The sequence below is a fragment of the Varanus komodoensis genome, unplaced genomic scaffold (assembly GCF_004798865.1).
Source record: "Varanus komodoensis strain SLA01 unplaced genomic scaffold, ASM479886v1 scaffold35, whole genome shotgun sequence".
NCBI classification, from domain to species: Eukaryota; Metazoa; Chordata; class Lepidosauria; order Squamata; family Varanidae; genus Varanus; species Varanus komodoensis.
In genome coordinates this window covers 688605-698080 of record NW_025335856.1, presented here as the reverse complement: position 1 = coordinate 698080, position 9476 = coordinate 688605, and positions in this window count along the sequence as shown.

Genomic DNA, 9476 nt, shown 5'->3' with positions numbered 1-9476 from the left:
GGCCCTTGCTACCTCCAGGCAGCCTGCAGCATCATCGCCCGATGCTTTCTTTCTCCTTTTCTGAGTGGGGCTGGGGTCGGTGTCCCTTGCCCAAATTTTTCCACCCAGCTTTTTTCCACAGGACACTGCTTCTCCTGGGCAGCCCCATACCTTTGCTGAAGCCTGTAGGTCTCCACCCCACTCTGAACCGTGGCTGTTATGGCTTCCCTGTGTCCAGCTGGCATCACTGCCCTGCCTCAGCCAAGAAGTGCCTGCCAGGGAGTCAGAAACGTGGCCCACTGGCTTCTTGCAGGGGATCTCCTGGGACGACCCGCTGCACCGGCAGACAGAGTCTCCTCAGGCTCCAATGGAGAGGCACCACCAACGTGATCCTAAGAGCACCAGTGACATCTTGCTTCTGCACCTGCCCTCTTGGGGAGCCTCTGAGCAGCATTTCAGAGGGGTTCCGCTGCATGCTGGAGGGGGCACTCCCCATCATACTGGACAGGTCAGTGTCCTTCACCAGCCCCTTCCATGTGGAGAGGGCACATGCCCGAGCCTGTCAGATGTGGCTCAGCGTCACCCTCTCCTGGCCACTGCCACGCTGTGGTCCCAGGCCTGGTGCCCCCACGACCCCGGGTGGGAAAGGCTGGGTGAATATTGCGCAGGTGACAGTGCCCTTCCTCGCTTCCTGTAAGGAGCTTTCCTGTCCCACTTCAGGGCTAGGAGCACCGAGTGGCGGAATGTATCTGGCGCTGCCTGCTGTGCGGATGAGGTGCTGAGGGAGGCCAGAGTGGCGAGGGAAAGCAGGAGCAGCTCCTCGGGTGCCTCCCAGGGCTAGCTGCTCTCCCGGGCCACTTCCTCGCCTGGCCAAGGGGCTCTTCCTACACCGTCCTCCCCTGGCCGTCCCCCATCTCAGGCTCTGGGCCCGACCACCACTCCGCCCTCTCTGCCCCCGTCGGCCCTCCAGCCCAGCTGCAGCCTCCCGACAGGATCGGCGCGGAGGAACGAGCCCGGTGGTGCCCGAGCAGCCAGTCAGCCCAGCAGGTGCAGTGCTCTGCCCTTTCTCCAGGGGAAGGTCTTTCTGTGGTGACAAATGGCTCCTGTGTGTCCCCCAGCCACGACCTCTTTGCCCCAGGGGAACCACAGGGCCTCCAGACCCTCAGCGACATCCTCTCCCAGACTTTTCCCAGATCTTCTGCTGCCCAGGTAGCCTTTGGCTGCACACGCAACCTCCCTGGAATCCGTTCCACCTCTGGCTCACGTCCTGTTGATCTGTGCCCTCTCTGCTCCTCCTGAGCATTCAGCAAAAGTGGGTTGGGTCTATTCTACCCCCTTCAGGGAACCACCCAGCAGAAAGTGAACTGTGGTTCCTTACACAAGTTTGCTCTTCTCGCAGCTTCGGTTGCCAGTGGGAGGCTGCGAGCTGCCCAGAGGGTGTGACGAGGTCCCTGACAAAGGTAATAGTTATGAGTTCTGATCTGTTTGGGGAACAACTCATGCTTGGACCTTCATGTCCAGATGGGCACATTCCCCAGATCACTGATGGTACTCCTCTTCCTCCTGCAGTGACCTCACAGGGCCAGCAGGAGGGAAGCCGCAAAAAGGCCAGCCGGCTCTGCCAGTGACATGTGAGTGCTCCCCTGCAGGAGAAGGGCAATGGGCTTGAGTGTCCACGGCTCCCATGCGTCCTCCGCCCCCTGCTTGGCCCAGTGAGGGTGGACACCTCGCTTTGCATCCGCCTCCCCTTGTATCCGCCTCCTCTTCTAGAAAAGGGATATTGAGGCTTCTGCACAAGGCAGGAACGGCACAGGGCAGTGGGTGGTGCTGGTGGGCGGAATTTCCTGAGGACCCTCTTCCAGTTGCACTGGCTCCTGGTTCAATTCTGAGCCCAATTCAAAGCCCAATTCCTGGCGCAACATTCCAAACCCTAAAGAGCTTGGGGCCAGCTCACCTGAAGGATCACCTCTGCCCATATGTACCCACCCAGACCCTGTGGCCATCTTTTGCGGTCCTTGCTTGGGAGACCATTCCAAAGGAAATGAGAAGGTGGCTACCGGGGAACGCTCTTTCGGTGGTGGCACCCCGGATGTGGAATGAGCACCCCAAAGAGGTGCACCTGGCACTTACTTTGGATTGTCAGGTGCCAGAGGAAGACCTTTCCATTTTCCCAGCGTTTCAGCAGTGCACATAGTTAACTTTCATGCCACTGTATTCCTTTATGTAGCTTAACAGCTGCCCTGCTGCCACCCCACAACAAGGGGGAGCAGATGCAGCCCCACAAGCCTCCAGCCAGGTCTGTCCTCGTTTGGGCTGCACCCTGCAGAGGCACGTTCTCCTCAGAGCGGGTGCATCCCTTTGAGAGGACCCTGAAGCGAGCTGCTTGAAGGGTCCCACAGGCTCCCCCTGCTCTCCCCACTAGGCAACGTGGGACTCCTGAGGTGGATCCACGAGCTTCTCTGTTGCTGCTGCTGCCGCCCCTCTTGGTGGCGGTGGAAGACCAGGAAGCCGAAGACAGAGGAAGACTTGAGTGAGTCCTCACTTTAGAGAAACGGGGAAAGGCTGAGGGGGAAGAGGCCTCTCCTGAGTCTGGATTCTTCCACCCAGGAGATGCCAGCCCTGTCTCCTTTCCTGTAGATCCAGGCCCTGCTGGAGCAGAAGTCCCTCTGGAGAGCAGGTAAGAAGGACACTCCAATGTGTCGTGCATGCACATTCGCTCACTCCCCAGTCTGGAAAGGGCCATGACTTGCCCAGGGGTCCAGTAGCGCTGCTCTGTGTTGCAGATCAGAGAGGACTGCGCTCACAGTGGAAGACTTCCACTTCCTGGCAGTCCTGGGCCAAGGTAGGTTTGGAAAGGTGAGGGACCCAGAGAGTACCAGAGCCGTTTTGTGATTCCAGGAGGAAGGAAGCATGGACTGAGGCCTTCCCCTCTCTTTCAGGTCTTTCTGGCTGTGTACAAACCAGAGAAAACACTCTTGGCAGTGAAGAGTGTCCGAAAGGCTGAAATGGAGCATGTGCAACAGTAAGTGAGAATGGACTGGTGGGGGTCCTCACTGCACTGAGGTGGGGACTGGAGGGGCTCGGCTCCATGGATCCCCTGATGGGTTGTGCAGAGGCTCTGTGTGATGCCGCCAGCCTTGGGCGAACCCAGCGCGTTGCCAGGCCAAGGCTGAGGGCAGGGGGTGGTGCTGGATCCTGTCCCTCTGCCAATCTCACTCCTCTCTGTACTTTGTCTTTTCAGGCTCGAAACAGAGAAGCGTGTGTTGCAGGCCAACAGCAAGAGGAAGCACCCATTTGTTGTTAAGCTGTTTGGGTGCTTCCAAACGGCAACACACGTTAGCCTGGTGATGGAGTATGCTCTCGGGATGACCTCCTTGACTACCAGCTCAGGATGTCCTTCATTGAGCCTTGGATCAGGTGCATGTCTTTTCAGCCACCACATTCCAAGAAAAGAAAAGATCACTGGTTCTTTTTATGGCTCATGCAAACAAACCAGAGCTGGTTATGAACCATTGCTGGGTTCAAAAACATAATAACCCATGTTCCAGCAACACTCACTCTGCCCAAGCTCAACCCTTGAGCTTGTGAGTTATCATGTTGTCTAAACCCAGGAAGTGTATGTCACCTAAAGTTTTTGTTTGTAAATATGCAAAATTAGATTAATCAATTATATGAACAATTGATTTCCTTTTTTAAAAAAGCAGGAAGCATCCCTAGTAAAAATTACACAAAGATCATATACTCTACTTTGTGGAAGACATTAGAAACTCATTACATTAATCAGAAATGTCTTTTTTAATTCAAATAATCTGCTTTTTTATTATTTATGCTTAGGTTGGGTTTCCAAAGCAAAATCCACCACAATAAACCAATGATTTGATCTCAGAAATATTCTCAAATCAGTGGAAAGGAGCTATATATTACTATTGTGGATTTTAGTTCAGCTTTTGACTTCATAGACAGAGATCTTTTATGGTAAAATCTTTTTGCCACTGATATTGATAGAGGTCTGTTATTGATATTGAAGCTTTACTTGAACAAAAACCGACCTGTGGCAGTCTGAAGGGTGGAAGTGGGATTGATTTCCTTTGAAGCATGGCTGAAGTCAGTCTGTGAGTGATTTTGCATCTGGGAGCACTGAGGCACTGAGGATGTTTTTCATTATCTCCCAAGCTGTCCTTTATATGAGCAACCCAGACATAAATTTCTTGCTAGTATTTGCCAATCTTTGTTGAACAACCCCCCACCCCAAACCCCATTCCTGGCTCTTGTGTGTGTGTGTGTCTGTGTGCGCATGCACTGCTTGTAAGAACAATGTATTCATCACTAATCAACTATAAAAATGCTCTGGTAAGAAAGAAAAGGCATATTCCGTATTAAAAAGCATAGCGAAGGGGAGCTATGTTCTATTAGACTATACTTGGTATGTGACTATTTATGTGTGTACAATTATGTTTCACTGTTTTAGTGCTAGTTTTATAGTGAGATGGTTCATTGTATATACAAATAGATTGTTTTATTTTTGCCTATACATCACAGTATAGTTTTAAGTCTCTGGTTTTAAGCAGTAGAGACTCCTTTCATGTGTGAGAAAGGAAATGGTGCCCTCTTCTGGAAAGTGATACATATAACACAATTCAATGAGATGTTATTTGGGCTTAGCACATATTGAGCAGGTGAGCAGGACACAGCAAGCCATAGTGCAGGATTCCTACATGTCATCTAAACCTTCTTGTGGTATTTCAGCATGGTATGTTTGGACTTGTTAACCACAATAAGGAACACCAGCCTGTTCTATGGTTTCCATGCTTTACCATGGTTTCTCCCATTGTCTGAGCCTGGAATCAAGGCTTCTACTTTCCTGGTATGTCTCTACCACAAAGTGCCCTGGAAAGAGTGGCAACTGCAGGAGCAACTCCATCCATCCATCATGGGATTGAATTTCAGGCATGGTGGCTGCTGTGACATGTGCCAGCAGTGCGAGGGCTGAGTGAGGAGGGTAGAAACCACCTTGCTGTAGAATCCCCTTGATCATCTGTCAGATACATCCAGGCAAAAAACATGTACCATGGAAACCAGACAGAGTTGCTTGTCATGATGTGTGAATTCTTTCATTATGTCAGGTGGAGACTGATCCAAGCACTGTTCTTGATATATCTCCGAGCTTGTAGAAGTGTGTGTGTGTGTGTGTGTGTGTGTGTGTGTGTGTGAGAGAGAGAGAGAGAGAGAGAGAGAGAGAGAGAGAGAGACAGAGAGAGAGAGAGAGACAGAGAGAGAGAGAGAGACAGAGAGAGAGAGAGAGACAGAGAGAGAGACTTATCCCAAGACCTGCCCAACCTTTCCCTTTGTCCTGCTGGGTAGTGACTTACCATCTGATTGAAACCTTACAACAAGAACTCCCTGAGGATGAGCTGGAGTGCTTAAGGTGTGTCTGCTGGGGAAAGCAGCAGCTCCAGTTCTTCTCTTCTATGTCCTATGAGTGGACGGGATGAGGGTCGGTTCCAACACCCACTGTGCATTTTACCATCCTGCAACCCCTTTCCTTTCAGATGCCTTGTTTCTGGGGTGAAGACGAATAGCTACTCAGTGGAGCATATCAGTGGAGATGGACTTTCTAGCAGAGTGTGAAAAGCTTCAACTTTTTGTTGAAAATAAAAAAGACCCAAGAAACAAATTTATGCCTTGAAACAAATTTATGCTAAAGGCCTGGGAAATGTATTCCAGCAAATATGGATTAACCTAAGAATGTATTACTGCATCTCAATATGAGTCAGAGCAGGCAAGAATACCTTAAGTAAATGCAGTCTAATAGAGGATCTGTGACAGAGCTTAACTGCCTTATGATGCTCAGCCAAAAGTAACTTGCTCAAGAAATCTCTTTTAATGACTTAACGATAGGGTGCAATCTTACTGCTACACCCAGAAACCCTGGAGATTTACCATCATCCTAGGTAAGGGAGGTAGAGCGCTGGAGGGGATCTTGTCTCCATCCTCCTTCCTTGCATTTTTACTAGACAGGCTTTTGCCTGTTTAACTGGTGCATTTCAGAGAGGGAGGGAAGGAAGCTGGAAAGACTTCAGGAGAGTTTGCCTTCTGGCTTCTCCAGTTTCCTCCCTTCCCACAGGAACACGTCCCCTTCGCCAAGGTCACTCTCCCAACCTTGGAGAGCAACGGACCCAGTTCTTTCTCTGATGGTGGGAAGGGGATGGGGGATGGGAGTCACAACTTGATTGTTAGCTCCAAGGTTAGAGCGCTGTCTTTAACTTAGGATCTGGGAATCCAAAATATCCTGTGTTCCTTCAGATATGGTCCAGGGGAGGATTGCCACAAAGGTCCACAGAATCTGTCCCTCTAACATTTGTGGACTTCCTCCTGGGCTTGGCACTCTCTTAGAAAGTGAGCCACACCAAAAGCAAGTCAATCCGTGACTGCTCACGGAACAAAGGTTGTGCAACCAGCAACCTGCTTCCACATCACATGCAGCAGCACAAAGATTGCTCCACGTAATGCCACTTGTGTGGCATTTCTGTGGGGCTTGATTCCAAGAAAGCACCATGGAAACTTGGGTATGCTTGCCTGGAACTTGGACTCACAGGCACAATGAAGCAGGTCAGTGAGTTGAGCCCAGCTCCCACCCCCAAATCAGATTCCTCATGGATCCCTGCTCTAAGGCCATAGGATTGCTCCCTGAATTGATACATTCCCCAGAATGAACACAAGGAAGAATTTTTTAAAACAGACTACCTATTACTGCGAGACAATTCATCCATCATTTTAATAAAATATTTTTTCTTGGAACAATAGCAATTGTGATTATTTCTATATTTTAATCATTATAAACAGTGTTTACAGGGATGCAATTATATATGTGGTATTAGAAGATGGTAGGTTACCCCCTTGCATTCACTTAAAGTAGGCTAACTCAAGTAAATATGTTTATTAATCATTATGAATGCAAAATCTCCTGATAGGCAAATCATTTATTCTCCTCTAGTGAACCAGCATGCATGATCCTCACCACCACCATCATCATTACATGCAGCATACTAGGCTGTATAATACATGTGATACATGTATGTTGATAATAATCTATGCCATTGTCTTTATGTACTGTTGGAAAATGCCCAGAGTGATTTGGCTATTGGGCAGTATAGAAATAAAACGAATAATAAAATGAATAATAATAAAAATAATTAAATATGTTATCATCTAACAGTGGTTGGTAAAAGTCAGTGCACACGAGGACTCCAAGACTACGCTGTGTTCTAAGCTGTCAGCCTGAGCCTTGTTTCCCCACCACCACCACAGCCATACAAGGGGGGGGGGGGGCAAAACCCAGGAATTATCTTTTGGAGGGCAGGCGTCTTGTAGTACAGACTCCCCCCCCCCCTCCGGTGAGTGTTCTAGGAACCCCTCTGCATCAGTGTACCCAGCTGGGTTGTGAAAGGCTGCGTTCGGCTTCAAGTGAGTTTTTTTTTTGAGACTCTTTCAATACATTTGCCTATTATGTGATGACTGATTTACACAAACAACGTGTAACAACCTGCCCACACCACGCTGAGTGTGCAGCAATTTTTGACCAAGAAGGGCGTGACCCTGGTGCCCCACCCTCCCTATTCACCCGATCTCGCCCTGTGCAACTTTGTTTTTTGCTTCCCTGGATGAAAGAAGACCTCAAAGAGAAATGCTTTGCCAGAGTGGAAGAGGTTAAACAAAACAAAGTAAAAAAAAAAAAGGTAGACACACTAAAAGGCATCAAAATCAACAAGTTCAAAGCCTGTTTTGAGCAGTGGAAGAAATGTCTCAATAGGTATATTGCATCAAATGGAGAATACTTTGAAGGTGACTGAAGTCTGAACATGTAAAAACAAATGCACAATTTTTTATAAATAAATTCCTGGTTTTTTGGGTGGGGGGGCACATACATTGCAGTGGTTATAATCAGAGAATTAAATAGCTATGCATTGTGTTGTGCATTGTGGCCTGACCTTCTGGAAACATTTATTAACGAAGTAGTGAACAAGTATTCAAGTTCTCAGAACTTTTCTGGAGTAAAGTAATCATGGTTTATTGCACAGTGGTTAGTGTCGGACAGAACTGAGGAAATCTGGGTTCCGGTCCCCAGTCGAACATGAATGGGTGACCTCAAGGTAGTCACTCATTCTTGGCCTACCCTCCCTCACAGGGTTACTGTCTAGGGATAAAATGGAGGAGCATTACGTAAACTGCCATGGGTTCCCTGGAAGAGAAAAAAAAGCAGGATATCATTTATTTTAAATGTAAGCTTTAACAATTACCAGAAGGAGATGCATAATGGCCTGTCTTTGCTGGGTGGTTTAGCTACTTTAATTATCTCAATGTTTCTTTGATTTTAGCTTTATTGAATGCTATGGTGTTTTCTCCTTCATGGATTACTGCCTTGTTGTGGCTAAGGGGCTTGTGTAGCTCAATGAAGCTATGAGCTATGCCGTGCAGGGCCACCCAAGACGGACAGGTCATAGCAGAGAGCTCTGACAAAATGTGATCCACTGGAGAAGGAAATGGCAACCCACTCCAGTATCTTTGCCATGAAAACCCCATGGACAGTACCAAAAGGCAAAAAGATATGACACCTGAAGATGAGCCCCTCAGGTCGGAAGGTGTCCAATATGCTACTGGGGAAGAGCAGAGGGCTAGTACTAGTAGCGCCAGAAAGAATGAAGTGACTGGGTCAAAGCCGAAAGGACACTCAGTTGCTGATGTATCTGGTGGTGAAAGGAAAGTCCGATGCTGCAAAGATCTATACTCCACAGGAACCTGGAATGTAAGATCTATGAATCAAGGCAAGCTGGATGTGGTCAAACAAGAGATGACAAGACTGAACATCAGCATCTTAGGAATCAGTGAATTAAAATGGACAGGAATGGGTGAATTTAATTCAGATGACCATCAGGTATACTACTGCGGGCAAGAATCCCTCAGAAGAAATGGAGTAGCCTTCATAGTCAATAAAAGAGTAGGAAAAGCAGTACTGGGATACAATCGCCAAAATGACAGAATGATCTCAGTTCAAATCCAGGGCAAACCATTCAACATCACAATAGCCCAAGTCTATGCCCCAACCACTGGTGCTGAAGAGGCTGAAGTTGACCAGTTCTATGAAGGCCTACAACACCTTCTAGAATTAACTCCAAAAAATGATGTCCTTATCATCATGGGGGACTGGAATGCTAAAGTAGGAAGCCAAAGATAACCAGTATAACAGGCAAGTTTCGCCTTGGAGTAGAAAATGAAGCAGGGCACAGGCTAGTAGAATTTTGTCAAGAGAATACGATGGTCATAGCAAACACTCTTTTCCAACAACCCAAGAGACGACTCTACACATGGACGTCACCAGACGGTCAACACAGAAATCAGATTGACTATGTGCTCTGCAGCCAAAGATGGAGAAGCTCTATACAGTCAGTAAAAACTAGACCAGGAGCTGACTGTGACTCATGATCTGAGTCACAGTCAGC